At 36.2% G+C, this 17,822-nt stretch overlaps 2 pseudogenes across 2 annotated transcripts in view; both read left to right on the forward strand.

Moving 5' to 3' along the window:
• The window catches only part of LOC120331638 (interleukin enhancer-binding factor 2 homolog), a 158,582-nt pseudogene extending 143,927 nt beyond the window's left edge, over nucleotides 1-14,655 (forward strand). The window contains exons 4-8 of the transcript XR_013476594.1: nucleotides 9,165-9,254; nucleotides 10,344-10,489; nucleotides 10,895-11,049; nucleotides 12,143-12,263; nucleotides 12,902-14,655. The product of XR_013476594.1 is annotated as an interleukin enhancer-binding factor 2 homolog (transcript). The remainder of the gene's footprint in view (nucleotides 1-9,164; nucleotides 9,255-10,343; nucleotides 10,490-10,894; nucleotides 11,050-12,142; nucleotides 12,264-12,901) is intronic.
• Nucleotides 5,813-8,282, forward strand: LOC144411747 (interleukin enhancer-binding factor 2 homolog pseudogene; annotated as a pseudogene). Its single transcript, XR_013476707.1, has 3 exons — nucleotides 5,813-5,928; nucleotides 6,462-6,606; nucleotides 7,131-8,282. The product of XR_013476707.1 is annotated as an interleukin enhancer-binding factor 2 homolog pseudogene (transcript).
• Nucleotides 14,656-17,822: the final 3,167 nt, after the last annotated feature.

Genomic DNA, 17,822 nt, shown 5'->3' on the forward strand with positions numbered 1-17,822 from the left:
ACTGCTGAGCCATCAAACCGACTTTCATTTGCATCATTCAAGAAAAAACATCCAAAATTATCTGCAAACATTTATTTTTGGGCTTCAATGTGTTCGGTTTATCCGACTGTGTCAAAATTTGTGATAAAGGAGTTGATTCTTTATGCAACAACATACCTCTGCGAAGCAGGATTGTAGGCTGTATATAAAACAAAACAGAAATAGGTTGAGTGTAGAAGATGACATGCGGCTGTGCCTCAGTAACATTACACCGAAGTTTCAAAAACTGACAAACGATGTACAGGCGCAATCTTCTCATTAACATAATTGGGGCCACTGCTAGCTGCTGCCAGACACCCAGAAATTACCTGTCATCCCATTGGCTCGTTTGTTTTTCGCAGTTACGTACAATGTGTCTGAACAGTCAATTTGAGTCGCTAGCTAACTTCAGTGAGGAGACGATACGCGGAACAGTTAAACAAAAGAAAATTAAACTGGAAAATAAATTACCTAGGAAAGAAAAACGAAAAAAAAAACAGGAAACCAAAAAAAAAGTAAATTCTAAGTTTGAAACTCATGTGCATGTGCTCATTTCCGTATTACGGTCGCTCTCAACTGTCGACTTTTGTCGCTTCATCTCATCTCCTCCGAAAGCTATACTCCCGCTCTCCACGGTCTTCTCTTAGCCCAGCCTAGTCGACTAACGCCAAAGATAAGCAAACAAGCAGTTCGTTGTTTTTATTCGTTATTCCTCTGTTCTTTCCATGAATATACCTTTTCTATTTATTATGCCGTAATCTAGTTTTAACATGTATTTGTTACGGTTTTTAACCATAATATAATTTATACAAATAGTATAGTAGTTTTGTGGGTTGTTAGAACAGATTAGGGCATTTACAGGTAAAATGTGTCCCTACCTACGAAGGGATTTAGGAACGAATTAACTTCGTAGGTATGGTTTCTAATGCTTTTCTTGTTGCGGGGTCGCGAGTATCTGTAAATATTGATTTTACGAAAATTGGGGTCGCAAAAAAAAGGTTGGGAACCACTGGTCTAGCCGATCGCATGCTTGCATCACACTGGGCTTCCCGCTTCTCTGCTACTTCAACTTCCGGACAGTGCTCCATGCCCGCTGGGCTTCCTCGAACGAAACTTCAACATTTATCTTATCACCTTCGCTTTCAAGCGGCTCATCGCTGCGCAACATCTCCTCCGCAATCTCATCCAGTGTAGAAAACCCACCAGTCTCGAGGCGTCATCAGCTTCATGAAAGGCAGTCAGTTTGATCTCCTCATTCTCTTGCATCTTTTCCTCGACAGTCAGCGCTTCCCAGATCTCGAGCAGATCAACATCATAAAGCTCAGATTGGATTTCCTCTTCGATAAAATTGGCTCTCACGAAGCAGTTTCTGATCGTCGACTCGCTGACCTGCTTCCAAGTACGGCAAACGTTATGCAAAGCGTCGAGCAATGTGAACTCGAACTCGTCCATGGCCTCGAGTCGGCGACGAAGCAGAATCTTCTTGTATGGGCGCTTGAGGTTCTCCATGATTCTCTGATTGATTGGTTGAGAATTTGCTGCCGTGTTGGATGGGAAGAAGACCAGTTTAATGTTTTCCAGCTTGATCTCTGGATGACCAGAGAAGTTATCAAGACAGAGTAGCACTTTGCGTCCCTGTTGGCCAAGTCGTCTGTTTCACTCACGCAACACCTGTTCGGAAAGCTTCGCCATCATCCGTGCTTTCGAGTTTGCCTTGTACCTAACGGGAATCTCTTTGTTCTTGAAGGCACGAGGTTTCTGGGAACTGCCGATCGCCAGAAGAGGAAACTTTTCACTGCCGCTCATATTTGCCCCCACCAGAAAAGTGATTTCTTTCCTCCAGTGCACCGTTCTCCCCCTGAAACTCATGGTCTTGTTTGGAAGCAAACGCCAGAAGAGTTCAGTCTTGTCCAGGTTGAATACGTCGTCTGCGGAGAACTGCCCGAGTAAGGGGCTGGAGAACCTGTTGTTGCCACTAGAGAAGGGATTGCGAATCCACCGCTCCAGCTTCGCCCTGCACTGTCTTGAACGTGATTCCGTGGCGCTTTTTAAAATTGTCCAGTCAACCGTTGCTCGCCATGAAGTTTGAAATGTGCATCAGTTCGGCCAGTTTTAAAGCCTTCTCTTTTATCAGATCGCCGTCGACAGGCAGATTCTGTCTTCTTGCTTGCTTTAGCCACATGAGCACCCCGTCATCAAGCTTTGAGTGGTGAGACGGCTTCAGCCTCATGCGTTTCGATGTAACTCCAGCTTTGATAGCTGCCTCGATTGCATCCTTCTTGCTGATGATTCCATTCTCTGTGGTTCTCTTAATTTCGATGCCCCATTTCTTGCTCATTTCCCTGGCCAGCTTGAACTGATTCGGTTCCTTTTTTGCAGCATCAATGATCTCCTTCAACGTAAAGTCGGTTTGCTTACGCTTTTGAATTGACATTGTGGGCAAATTTCTGAATCTGAAACAAACTTTAGAATTCGAAACTACTGCACTGTACTGTACTTTATACTGTAATACATGTAAAATACAATTGCACAACACAACGTAGCATTACATTGTCACGTCAGAAGGCTGTTTTTACAAACCCTTGCTACCATGTCACCCATACCATGGCCTGGTATGCGCTTTTTCACTAAAAAATATATTGCAGCAAAAGGTCCGGCACAGAACTCTAGTACGTCTTGACCTCGATTAGTTGAGTTTAATGTAATTTCTCATAATGCAATAATATTATTCAAAGATATTGATTTAAATCACAAAAGCTTCCTCCAAATGCACCGCCCAATAGAACTAGCACACGGTTCAAAATAAGTACACAGAATGCAATAATTGCTTCTGACCTAATGCAAAGTTTCGCCGACGAGTTCTCACCACTACGTCATCAACGGGACATACTAATTTGCGTTCGATTTCGGCAGGGTCGACTTTTAAAAATTCGAGTCTCGTAAACGAAGTCCGTTTTATGCAAACGGTAAACGCCAAAAATCTTAATAAATTATATAGAATCAAATTTGCTACAAAAATGTTGCGTGATAACCCACCTTTAAGATAAGTATTTCGCAAGCCTTCATACACGGAAATTATAGGGGAATCCATCCTCTAAGAATCAATCGATTTTTACGATCACCTATTTTTATCAAGATCCTCATCAGCTAAATCAGTGCTCTTCAATCAGGTTTACAGTATACCCAAGTGTATACCGGACCATAAGTTGGGTATACAATTGATAAAGGGTATACGAACAGTATACAGCCAAGTCAGGGATTCTAAACTGTAATATAATAATTTATAAAATATTCAAGTGGAGACAACAAGGCGCACATGAAATATAAAATGGTATTTACGCAAATAACCGACTCAAGCACATTGTTACGTCACAAATTATATAGATAATGCGGGCACGTGTCTGGTTTGGTGATTTTGGCTGTCGTGCATGTTGCTTGCTTTGCATTGAGCAATATTCCCGTTCACGCTAAGGCAAGACAGTCAAATTACAACGTTTATATATTGCGGACACCAGCTTATTAGATTGCATGATGATATTGCAGTACAATCTGTGCTTAAAATTTAATGTTTATTTAGGTATTGAATGAACATTGGTATTTGTAAGGTATACAAAGTTCCTGAAAAATTGTGAAAGGTAAAAAAGGTTGAACAACACTGAGCTAAATCATTGAGCTGAAGTTACAAACGTTCTATTACTACCAAATATCCAACGTATCGTGCTTCAAAACATTAGATTTTTACATAGTATGGTTGTCTCTTCACCCATTAATTCCCATGCATTCGCCGACAAGAAATGCGGCGGAACAGAAAATCTGTCAAGCGTATCTGCAGCATAACAATGGTCATTTTGATCCATTGTTAAGATATCAATGGTATGACTGTCGATTAGCTACGCACACGTGATCAACTTCTGCATTAAGTTGCCACATTTGAAAAATATCACGAAACGTTCGCTATGTAAAATCTTGACGTTATGTAATATATATATACTGCAAAAAATTAGCCGAAGCAATAATCCTATTCGAGAATTATATTAGTAAATGAATAAAAAAAAATGTTGTCATAATTTCTGTACATTTATTTATTTTTTCACTGGATGACTTCCCGTTGTCTCGCTCTCTCGTTTGCTCCGCGCTTGTCGCTAAAGTTAGTTATTAGAGACATTTTTCAAAGAAACTGTGTTAATATTGAAGCTAGTGTTATTGGTCATGCTAAATGGAACTCAATGTCTATTAATAGTAAAAAAATGTATGAGAGAAGAATTTCAGATGTCATAATGTATATAGTAGAGGTGTTACCAATAGAATGGAAATTGTTATTATTGCAACCAGATTCTCATGATAGTGTAGAATATGATATTCTTAACCCTTCTGATTTTGAAAAAATTCCTACAACAAAAGAATTGCATATAATGTATGAAAAAAAATACTGGCATGATAATTTTATTAATAAGAAAGTATTTCATATTGGTCAGAGGTATAATATACCTGTAGACGATATAAAATGGATAGATATCTGGAATTATTATATTCCCAAAAAGTTACAAATTTTAGGATGGAAAATAGCACATATGGCATTGCAAACAGGGGATAAAATAAGGCATTGGGTAGATGGTGATGATGGGTACTGTCAGCTGTGTAACAACAACATTGTAGAAACTTGTAAACATTTATTTTTTGCATGCGTTTATGTTAGACAATTCTGGGAATGGTGTAACATTGCACCTCCCCAGTACAATATTAAAAATATAATTTTCCTACAAAATGTAAAACCAATATTAGGACTGATTATTGCGTGTGCAAAAGGGGCAATATGGGATTTTCGAAATTATATTATATTTGAAGAAGGGCAAACTTATCAATCAACCATGCGAACAATTTTCAAATGCAAGCTGAAAGCTGCCATCAAATATATGGGAGAAGGAACAAAATTGAAAATAAAAAGCGATGAAACTATTGATGTATTATTTGATAAATCTGTTATGCTTTAAATATGTATATAGTGTTATTTCATTTAAATTTCGAAGGCATCTACCGTATTTATTGTATATCATCAACATGGATAGAAAGTAGAAAAAACCCTATAATCATGGTATGGAAGTTTTTCTTATTCCTATCTAATTTATTGAAAACTTTTATTTTTCCATGCAAATTAATTACTTGATGGTAATATAATTATAAATTAATAAAATGACACAGATCAACTATACTGAACTTCAAATGGACATGGATGTAATATGTATATATATGTGATTGATAAACTGGTATTGTATGATTTTATAATTCGTATATACAATATGACTTTTTGAAATGGTGGTAATTAAAACCATGATATTCAAAATTCTAAAAAAATGATTAATAAACATTGATCTAATTTGAAAACTAATAATAAAAAATAATAAAAAAAAGTTAGTTATCAGTGGCCGCTCAGGTGCAGACCATTACGTGAACTAAAGGCGTGATTAGGCGTCTATTGAAAAATTAATTTCTCACTCTCGAATGAGATAGGATAGGGGTTTTGCTAACAGTAGCCTACCAGAGTACCGTACCAGTACGGTAGCTTTCAAGAATTCTACCCTATTGAATTTGTGTATACCGTAATTTACGGTATTCTGTTATTCCTGTACTTGGTTCCAGAGTCCAATACATTAGCTTTGATAAATCATTATCTATCTACCGGTACCAGTGCCGGTCATACAATTTCATGATTTTTTCTCAATTCTATGATTTCAAATTTGAAAAGTCTAGGAATTTAAATATAAAATTTTCTAAATTAACTCGACAAAACATCAAAATGAAAGGTCGAGGAACAAACAGAGTGTTTGTGCCTCACATTCCATTCGATTTTGTGATGTTGAACAAGCTTTCCCAAGAGTGAAGCCAGCACTTGATGACGAAGCTTTTACCCAGGTCAGTACGGCACACTTTACAGATCGAAAGTCATTGTCTCGTTTTAAAGAATTCCATTCTGTTGATGAGCAAACACCCTCTTTTCGGGGATGTCGGGAGATCGTTTTTCATCAATATCGGTAAAAATATAGTATAATTAGGTTGCACTAATCTAAATGCCCTGATTTAGATTGTTATCGAGACGAACATGGTGCGATAAGACGCATCTGCCGTCGTGCCATACGCCCCTGGTCTCTGAGACTTGTGGACTGTTTGTTTTATTAAATCAAATAACTCGTTTCATTCTTCCTCAGTTTTAATATATGAATATTTTTTTATCATGAAATGCTTCTGTTTTTTCTTTGATATGGGGGAGTCTAATTCAACATTTTTTCCACCTAATACTTATAACATTTCCGAATCGCTTTGTTTTTGTTATTTCCACTATTTTAATTTTCCAATACAGGAATTTCTATTTTGAAACCCTGTTTTATCAAAAATTTGATATCTATCATATTTCAAACAGTAATTATTTTTAACCCACTTTCCTACAGGCTCTAATAAAACGAAACCAAGACTTGAACGTGACTTCGGAAGAGCAAGCGTCAATACTGTCGTTCGTTACTAAAATATGCAATGCAATCGATTCCATCATTGTATCCTGCTGGGTTTGATATTCAAGTTGATGAATGCAGACAAGTAAGTTTTGTTTAGTTCTTGGGCTACTATCGTGTTTCCACAAAAATGAGACGGGGTATTATTTTAATTTTCTCTCGAAAAATAACAATAGGGCTTATTTGGGGAGATGAATTTTACTTTCATCTATCAGAAAGAAAATTACGAAGTAGAGAATTACGAGATTTTCCATCTTTTTTTTAAACAGAATTCTGGACAAGCGTCACTCAATCAAAACTATTATTTTTTTTGATTTAGGGACTTTTCTGAATCCCCAACTGAGCTATGTATGGATTTATTAATATTTTAGTCAGGGACAGAGTTGTATTTTTAAACTCAATATATTCAGAGCCAGGGAAGATGTATTTGCGGGTCGGACTGGACTTGCTAGCTGTTATAGTCTTATCTTGGCAATTAGAAATTTCGGATAATAATCGCTTTTTAAATGTTCAAGTTTCAAATCTTAGTATAGTGTAGATTTCTCCTACTTTCTTTTCGAATAAATATATTTCTTCTCAGCCATAGCTCATTATTTTATTCTTTCATAGGTCGGAGACTTCAAGAAAGGAACAATGACAAAAGGCAACAACGTAGCTGAAGTTGTCATTATTCTGAAAACTTTACCAACGAAAGAGATTGTCAAACAACTAGGAGAAAAGATTAAAAATTTTCTTATCATGAAAGAACTGTTTCCACTCTGAACAAAACATTGTGAAAGTTGGCACTATTATGTTAAAAGCTATTTTGAATATCATTTTGATGAGGATTGTACAACATTTTTGTAGGTGGGCCATATAACTTCAGACATCTAGCTGTGTTAAAGTTTTTCTCATACCAAATCGTTTTATGCACCTCCGTTTTAAACAAACTTCACTGTTACACATGAATTTACTGATTCTAAAGTCCTTATCTTTCTGGTCAGACATTACATTCCAAATTTATTAACTAGATTACCTTTATTATTCTAGATTTTAATTTGTGATGCAAACAACCTAATAGATTGGAAATAAATAGTTTGGAATTGGGACCAAAATATACAACTTTTATGTTGATTGAATATCTTTATATTAATAGATCTTTCTCTGTAGTGTAGTGGTTACCACGTTCGCTTTACACATGGGAGATCCCCGGTTCGAGCTTAGGCGGCAAACAAGCTTTTCATCAATCTTCTTATATTGTGTCTTCGGGATCTGTCCATATCTTAAGACTATTCTAACTAAGAAACAGTTTGTCATATAATATTATTTCTCTGTGACATGGGCTGGTACCTGGACGAGAGGCCACAGTTTGCCATATATTAGGCGCTTTTGTTGTCCTTCCTTGTTTAGGTTAAACACAAAAATTTGGAATATCAGAATTATTCATTCAAAACGTTAACTGGTATCCAGTTGAGAGACGGGGCTTCATCATTTTAGTAGAGTCATCTTACTAGTTTTCCCCTCTCTTTTTCTCTAAATAAAAATAGAAATCTTATCACAGAATAATAAAATTTTGCATGTTTCTGAATATAACCATGACATTCGTAAAATACTGAATGTTGTGCAATGAACATGCACATAAATCAACTTTGCTAATTTAGGAAACTCTTGTCAAGTGTTACAAGCGTTTTGAAGGCACGGCAATACAATTAATCAAAAAGTTTTCACAAAAAATTAAAAACAGCATTTTGTGTGGCTGTGAGGTTGAAGTTACAACCTGAATATCAATTCAAGTTTCAAAATAAGTCTAGGTTAAAGCAAGGTCCCTTGCCGACAAAACATTTATAGGGTGTCCGTAAAGTTCTAAAATTTATAAAATTGCAAACGGAATTTATCGATGCTATACATTGTTTTGGCCCTCACAGATGTATTAATTGAAGTAAAAATACCTAAACAATTATTGATTAAAAGATAACAAACCTGGTTGAGATATATTGAGACCTGTTTTCATAACAAAATTCAAAGGGACTTTATGGTCACCCTGTATTTCATAGTAGTTTTGATTTTAGTCATACGAAATGTAACGAAATAAAATTTGTGAAAATGGGATATTAGACTTTTGAACCACTCTCCACTGATAGAGGAGTTGCATGTTTCCTTGCAAAAGATCCTAAGTCTTCAACTAAATGTAAGAAGCATACTGGAAAGTTGAAACTACTTAATGGTTTTATATCGCTGCGGCCCGCTGGCCGAATGTGACCCACACAGAAAAATTATGCAGCCCGTGCTAAATTTCAATTATGAGGTGTGGCCTGTGATACGAGTTTTCAATTTTATTTAATCTGCTAAAAGTAATTCCAATCTCTTTGCGTTGCATAGCCTATACTTGAGTCCAACTTAATATCCATGCCTAGGATGTTACAATGCCCTAACAGCTAGCTTGTGTGAAGCTAACAACGCATGTCACAAAGATCAATAACCAGTAGTTTTGTCCCTACAACTACAAAAAGCCTATGTTAAATAAGGGTTCGGCCCGCGGTTTCACCCAGTTATTTGAATCTGGCCCTCCTGTATTAAAGGTTGCACACCCCTGGTTTATGTGACAGATACCATAATTTGTCCCAATTTAACATCTTTTGTATAATTAATGAATAAATATTCCAGATTATTGAAACAGTAAAGAAGGGAGAGGATTCTGAAATCACACTTACAATGACCGAAACAGAGAATGGATTTGAGCTCGTTGATGGTCAGGTATGAAACTATATGATTTTATCTTTATTAGCTCATAGCAAGGCTGTTGATTAGTGTTCACTTTCGTGTATACTTTGATTTCACTTTATACCAGCTCTAACAAGATTCTCAATAGCATGGTACTGTGGTGAACACACCCTACTTTTACAATTCATTTCTTGCTTCCAAAGACTTTAAATATCGAGACTGTTTACTTCAATTTCACTAACAAGACTCTAGACTCGCTAGCATGGTGCTGAAGTGAACATACTCTGCTTTTTTTAATTCATTCCATGCTTTTAAAGACTTTTAACTCTGTACTCGGGTTAAATTATGGCGCTCCAGAAGTATGTGCACCAAGATGGCTTGGTGCACAACCTGATAACCCTAACCTGGTACACATACTATGTTCAGATTGTCCGCCACTTCGGGAAACCAAAATTATTTAATGAAAGATTTTTTCAAATTTGCTGCAATTATAGATCATCAGAAGATCAACGTGGGTTTCGAAGAGTCTTTATTAAAGGCTAAAAAGCATTCCAGCTTCAAAAAATATCCCCCCCTCACCCCTGTTCCTAGCTTTTCTTTGAGATGAGTCCCCTTTCTATTTAGGGTGAACGTGTGTAATATCGCTTCGATCCAATTCTTACAAGTAGTTCTTTCTTTTAAAGTCTAAAGGATAAATTCTCAGTATGGATTACAATTCCTCCTTGAAACATGAGAAAGTTAGAAGTAAATGTCACACAATGTCATAATGATTATGTGTAGTTCCAGTAACTACTTGGTATCAGTGATGCTCTTAGCTTTTCTTTTCGATGAGTCCCCTTCTATTTTGGATGAAAGTGTGTGATATTGTAACAAATTTTCAATTTGTAACATTATAAAATCATCGAATATAACCCCATTTTGTCTTTGTTATCGGAAAAATACAGGTAATTTTCCACTTCCATAAAACAAATCTCATATTCACGAGACAATGAAATCATCACAATGAAACTAGTCGGCAACAATTAACAAATCAGTCGTCACAAATACCTAAGTTAGCGGAAACAAAAGCTTGTTACAGTATCACTTTGATCAAATTCCTACAAGTAACTCTTTCTTTTCCAGGATAAAGTCCCAGTGGGGATTGCAATTCCCCCAGGAAACATGAGAAAGCTGAATTCCTCAACTCATATGAGTCACAAGATACTGCAATCATCTCTCGCTGCTATCCGTCATGTCAGATGGTTCGAGGAAAATGCTTTTCATTCAAGGTAAGTGAGTTATGACCTAGTAATACAGTAACCTAACTAATGGCTATTGAGCAGTGGTTCTAAAACGGTGAGGAGCAACCCACAAGGAGAGCGTAGACAATTGTTTGAGGGGGCGTGAAGTTAATAAATAATGAGTATTTGTTTTGCTTGTTCTTATAACTCATCAATTTATTTCATCCACAGATTTTCAACATATTTTTTGAATAAAACATACTTTCCCCTTACTATCTGTTATTTAAAGCTTATTGTTAGCTAGTTATTTTTGTGGGGCGCGAGACTTGACAAATTCTTAAGAGAGGTAGCGGCTTGAAAAGTTTGAGAAACACCCTTAACTAGATTATTACACTTGCTTGCTCTTTGCCTTGTTCAGAGAGGAATTTTAATAAATAAAAAATCGTTTTCCAGCATCAAGATGTTGATTCGTCTCATGAAAGATCTCTGATCAGATCAAGATTCGCGGGGCTCGAGCCTTTGACAATGTGGATAATAGACTTGCTAGCTCACCATGCGATCATGAATACGCCAAGCAGGCAACCTTTGCCTATCAGTGCAGCTTTCAGGTTAGTCTTGAACTTACAAAGTGACCATCAATTCCCTTTATAATTTCAATTTTGTCATGAGGGCATTTCTCAATATATATCTTAACCAGTTTTGTTGTTTTTTATTCGGTAATTGTTCTTTTACCTCGTTTGATAAATCTGTGAGGGCCAAAACAATTTATTGAAGTAACGATAATTTCCCTTTTGCAATTTTAAGACTTTATGGACACCCTATCATTTGTGGGTGGGTTTTAGTACTTCTAGTGGGAAGTTCTCCCATATGTGAGAAATTTTGTGTGTATTTTTATTTAAATTTAGAAGAAATATTGTATTACTTTTTACTATTAATGGGAGATTTGCTTGGTGCCAAATTCTGTAATTTTTGTGTCATTCGTGTGCTACTTACTATTTTATGTGTGACATTCTTGATAAATGGCTTGCTCGGCGGTGTGATGCATCGCGATAAGCATTTGGAATACGCTCGCCACCGCACCTCTGTCTACCCTGCATGGGTTCGAATTTCATGCTTGTATAATTATGTGCGAGATGATTGCTGGACTTCCTGCCGCCACAGGGTGGCTCATGTAGTCGCTGGCCTGTTACGGCTTCCTCCACCATCAAGTCCATGTATCTGAAACAAATAACAGACTAACTAATTCAATACCCGACACGGACTGGTAACCGGGTGAAAGGATGTGGTTCGGCACATGATTAAGCCGTCTTGCCTCACCCCCTCTCCTCTACCCCAGGATAAATATGTGAATCCTATCCTAAATTATCTTATTTTTGTTAAGTTAGTGAGAAATATGCAATTTGTAAAAACTCTGGAGACGTATGAAAATTTTATATTTGTAAGATATTTATCCAATTTGTAAGATTCATTTGCATGTGTCTGAAATTAGTGTTATTTCTGTGAAGCTCTGTTTACATGGACAATTTTGGGTGATGATGATAAATTTATGTGAAATTTTGACGACTTTTTGACAGTTGTGAGTATTCACATTTGCAGAATAATTGATGCAAATAAGAATGAATTCAAAACCCATCATGCCTTTGACCCTGTCTGTTTTCAAATGACCTTGTCAATAAATAAATAAATGGAATCATTTTTCAGGTGATGTCTTCAACTTCTCTCTTCTGGTTTCTTCCTTCCTGGTTCAGCAGGAATCGTTGACCCATGTGAAAGTGGAAATGTCGGAGTTCATATAGTAATGAATTTGGAACAACAAGATATGGTAAGCACGCTTTTTCAATATGTCGGAGAATTCATAATATTCATAATATTCATAAACTTTGATTGTAGTAGCAATGAATGATGATGCTGTTTTTTCTATTGCGTGGTAATTCTCATTTTAATAATTAGAGTGGAGGTCTCTATCTTTGGGAATAAAATTTTTTTGTTTTTCTCTTGCATATGAAAGGTAATGGGCCACAGTATTTTCTGTGTAACAAAAGTGGGCCACCAAAGAAAAAAAGGTTGAGAACCACTCACTACCTTAGATGATCAGACGATGATATATACGGCGCCAGGGAGGGTTTTGAGGGCCAGAACTAACCCCCACTTTTGAAATGTATTTTTCTGTATCATACATAGAAATTTCGCTTTTAAGATCCTTAAGACTAAAAACCCTCGAAAGCCCCGTTAGTTGCTACGGTCTAACTTGGCCCCTTCCCGTTTTTTTATTTCCTGGCTACACCGCTGTGAGGCACTACCAATCATGGCTATAGCGTGTCCCACTTAATATTGTCTGCTCCAATTTAATAGTACTTTTTGGATAAGATGGGCTGTTGGTTATTTTCAAATAAAATGTTTTATCAATTGTCGAATACATCCCATCATGCTCTTATTTCATTAATATTTAATTTGTAATAGGTATGTTACACTGCCCAGACTCTGCTCAGAGTTCTAGCTCACAGGGGTTTTTGAGCAATTTTGGGACTGGAAGGAGAAACAACGATCGCGACTGCGATGTCAGTGTGGAATGGAGTTGTAGTGACACCTAGTGATAGAGCGTATGAGAAAGCGGCGGAGAAAGACGCAGATTCTGAAGCGATGGATACATCACAAACATCGTAAATGCTGGAATTCAAGATGGGAGCTAGAGATTTGGGAATTTTCTGTTTTTTTTTTTTTGAAAATGGGATTTTGGTGCAAATTTTCCGATTTGTTTACTCAATTTTGATTGGTTCAAGTTAGAAGGCTGGGCGGTAACCTAGCTAACCTAAACAGAATTGAAGATAAAAATCTGCAAGTATTTTTCTATTCAGGAAAATTCTGATTTCGTACAATTTGTGTGAAATAATGTCTTTGTATACATTTGGACATTATTATAATTGACTGGGCATTTTTCCAATATCTGACGATTTCAGAATCTAAAATTGAATATTTTTTTTTAATAGAATCTCGAACACTTGAACAATATATAGCTTTGACTGTTTTATTGTAATGGGTCCTCCAGACGCACACTCTATCACTCAGACAGTTTGCTGAGTGTTAACACACAAAAATCATATTACTGGGAAGAAAAGAGTCACATGTCAGAATTGTATTTTAATAATTTGTTATGAATTTGTCCTTTGGACGGACAAAAAAACAATATGGCGGCGATTAAAAATTCCTGTCTAAGCCGCTTCGAATAATATACTATTCGATTTGAAATGCTCAGCCCTAATTATAATCCAACAAAGCCTAAAAAAATCTGTGCTTGTGAAACACTTTACTGGTCAGATATTCTCATATTTCATCTGAACAGGTAGTCCCCTGGCCTAGTCGAGGTTCTGGTGAATAGGCATCGATAACATGATGATTTCAAATAAAAATAGTCTTGGTTTCGAGACTCTTGTCCTGGGGAAAACTATTATATTTTAATTTGCTGCAAACCACTTTTTCATGTCTTGATGGCAATAAAAAAATAAACCAATTTGCGGCATTTTTCTGATGTAAAATGAAGTGGAGCGGAAATAGCCATGATATATGCAGTCCAAGTTTATATTAGAAATTTTCATTGCTTCGCCAATAAACTGCTTCTTCACAGCTTTGTGACTGAAATAATCATTTCAAATCCAAAATTCTTAGAATATTCAATCAGCAGAATCGCTAGTCTGCATCTGCGTAATAAAATGGCCTTTTTTGATCCACCAGAGTTCCTGATTTGTACTAGTTATAAATTCTAACAGAATAGTTGGTGCTCCCGAAGTATGTGTACCAAGATGGCGCACAACCTGAACACAGTATGTGTACCCAGTTAGGGTTATCAGGTTGTGGGCCATCTTGGTGCACAGACTTCGGAAGCGCCAAATAATTTGATTAAACATTTTGAAGATTTTCAATAGCAAAAGTTTCGTGGTTGAGATTTAGGTTTTCTCATGGCTGTGATCTTCAACCTGGATCGGGGAGTGTTTGCCTAGTTGCTAGAATTTAGTGTGAATTTCCCCAACATGAGTGAAATTTATATCTCAGATGGTCTTCAATTTTTGTGTTTTATTAAAATTTGATGAAGGTCCTGAAAAATCTTCTTTGTGAATTTGTCGAATCATTTGAACACCTTTTTCGAATTAATCAATAAGGTGAATTTGGTGAAATTGTGGCCAGTTGGATTTTTCAAAATAAACTTGGATTTTGTACTACTTTTTCGTTTCTTGGTGTGTAAGATTTAAATTGGGTGAAAATGTTGATATTGTTTTTCAGCAAAAAAAGGCTTGCAGTACAGTTTTTAGATTTAGGGCCTATGCCAGCATCATAGTTTAAAGATCTTTGATCTGGTTTGGGATGTAATTATTTGGGTGGGAAGGCCTTTGCATATCAGTGTATAAACTCTAAGAGCAGGGTGGGCAAAGTTTTTGGACCAGGGGCCAAAGATCTTGTCCACCTGACTGGCGACCAAATAAGTGTGAAGTAAAAGTTACATTGTAGGAAACAATAAACCTTGTACCAAAACTTAATTTAATTGCAATCTCAAATTTCTTGAGTATTTTATAGCTGAAACATCAAAATTCGGTTTAATTTAGTTGTGGCAGCATTAGGCAGGCCGGAATAAATCACCCAATAGGATTTGGCTCGCCACCGCATTTCTGATTACCCTGCGTGGGTTGATCCCGACTAATTAACTGGCTCTGCAGGCCAAAAAACCCGAAATTTCATATTTTATTTAGGAATTCTTTGAATTGTCATTGCCAAGAGTTTTGTACAGTATGTGTCGAGTTGATTTATTAATAACAAGAATACCTTAGTTTAGTGTCCACTCATACTACCAGTATAAATTTTTTTATAAACATATATTTATTTAATAAAAAAGTCAGCGATAGAGGAGCCTGGTCGACCCGAACGTTATGACCGGTAATGTCCTTCTGCCCCCCTTGACATGTATTTTCGCGCAGGACTAAATCATTCATGCAATTTATGACCATCGAACCATGAACACTACATGTGCGCTGTGACAAACCAGATTCATTTCAATAAATCTACAGCTCTATTTGTCAATGGGTCATTTTGAGAGACTGTTTTAGCAGGACTAAAATATATTTTAAAAACTGTGGATTGACAGCTGGCAAATTGTGCGACAAAATAAAATTTTGGGTTGTTGGGCATTTATAGGCATGAACCAGGTACATTGAAACAATAAAAATTTAACTGAGAAGATAAAAAAATTGACTGGTAATCAATAGGCATACCGAAAATATGCATCAAATAGACAAAATTAGTCATTTCTTCAAGAATAATTCCATGAATATCACTATAGAAACCAATTCACTACAGCTTGTTAAATACCATTTTGATTTAAAATTAAAACATAAAAAGAAATGTTCAATGCAAAAAATGCTTTTATTAAAAGATTGGTTTTGGCTTCAGTATGAGTAAATTAAGAATATTCTTGAATAAATGAAAGTGTCACGTATGAAAAGCAACTTAACAGGCAAATATATTATGAGTCAGCACCTTCTGAGTTAATGCACAGCTTATGTTAGAAGATATATGATAGGACATTGAAGAGTTCAAATTGTCTTATAGCAACTCAATATTTTATACAAGTTTCCACAATCTACAGTCAAGATGTCAACTACGGGCTGTCCATGATGATTGAATTTCAACTTCCAGTCAAAACTGAAATTTTTTGAGGCAATGCCATGATAGTTGCAAGTGAAAAATTTTGATTTGGATTGACATTAAACAGCTTTTAAATATTGGGAATTATTAAAGTGAGTACGGTAACTTTAGACGGAATGAAATTAATCGAGACACGACTGCTCAAAGTTGATTTATAATTTTAACATAAAATTGACATGTAATCTCTGGTTAGTTACAACTTCTTTCACCATCATTAAGGAATATAAATGAAGGTGTTTCATATGAAAAGCAACTTAACAGGCAAATATATTATGAGTCGGCACCTTCTGAATAAAAGGGTCAAAAAATAGTCGAAACGAGCCTGCCAAGTGAATTATTAATTTTAACATAAAATTGACACATAATTGCTGGTCACAACTTTCTCCAGCTTCCTCCACCAAATTAATCCATTGCCAATTCGGAATCATAACCTGATATTTTTTGATATAGCCAATTATATTACAATAATACAATACAATTTTATTTCGATCTTTCGTCTACAACACAAATAAAAAGAACACAGACAAGGTCAACTGAAAGATCGGGAAAACGGGCAAAACCTATATAAAGGTTTATAACGAACGCTGTAACCAGCGATTGTGCCCATTCACCCACATTCACACACGTGAAACACACCAAGACAATCATACTAGAATAAATTAATGAACAGAGTATATGATCACGAGAAAATAAATTTCCCGGGCAAAGCTTACTTGTAATGTTGTAAATAATTTTGATGAGTGAAAGTCGTGAAGAATACAAAAACATTTAGAAGTTATGTGACGGTGCCTGTGCCGAAATGCGAATACCAATTAATTGATTAGCTGCTGTTTTTTGTAAACAAACAAAACTAAAAAGTAAACAACAGACATAAAAACACGAAAACTAGTTTCGGGCGTTGCTTTGGTTCGAATTCGTAGAAATTGGAGTAAATGTTTTTATTCTTTGCAACGTCCAACATTCCGGAGCTTCCATCTTATTGTGTTGAACATTGATTGTTCCTATGAATTGTTTCTCTCGCATGAATTTACTGACCAATCCAGTGTCGGCAGCTAAGTCGATTATTTCTGTTTCCTCGAAGTCCCTTAGATTCAATCACTTGTTACAAGTGAACAACGCAATTCTTATCAAAGCAGCTCCATAGATAAAAGCAGTCTGTATTCAATCCTGTTTGCCCGGTTTTCCAAGTTTTAGTCCAAATATTTTTTAATCCAGTACTCCACCGTGTAATACCACGTCCGCACCCGACGGCCACCCGACTTTTTTTATTATTTTCGTTATCACACACCTGAAGCCGAACCTATTGGCTCAGTCAGCAATCCGCAAGTCAAACTCGTTTGGTACTCACTAGAATAATATCGAGAATCTGCTTCAAGTCCTCCTGAATCAAGTTTTAATAAATTCGCAGCAACGTGGTCTGCCTCAACAAGTAAAAACATCCAATTAAAAATGTATCCTACAGACCGGAAATTGAAATTTAGTCGTCATGGCTACCCTCCTTGTTGCCACCAAGCGGCTTGTGTGATATCTGCGAGTCATGTTAATTTGATAGTTAAGATTCCAATTAAGGGTCAGTATTACATGTTTTTAAATGTACTGCATAAAAAGTATATACCCGAGTAATATCATACAAATTAAAATTCTGAAAAATGTTCTTGCGGTCAGGGGTCAATCGTTCAAAGGTCATAGA

Source organism: Styela clava, chromosome 6 (assembly GCF_964204865.1).
Source record: "Styela clava chromosome 6, kaStyClav1.hap1.2, whole genome shotgun sequence".
In the NCBI taxonomy this organism is placed as follows: Eukaryota; Metazoa; Chordata; class Ascidiacea; order Stolidobranchia; family Styelidae; genus Styela; species Styela clava.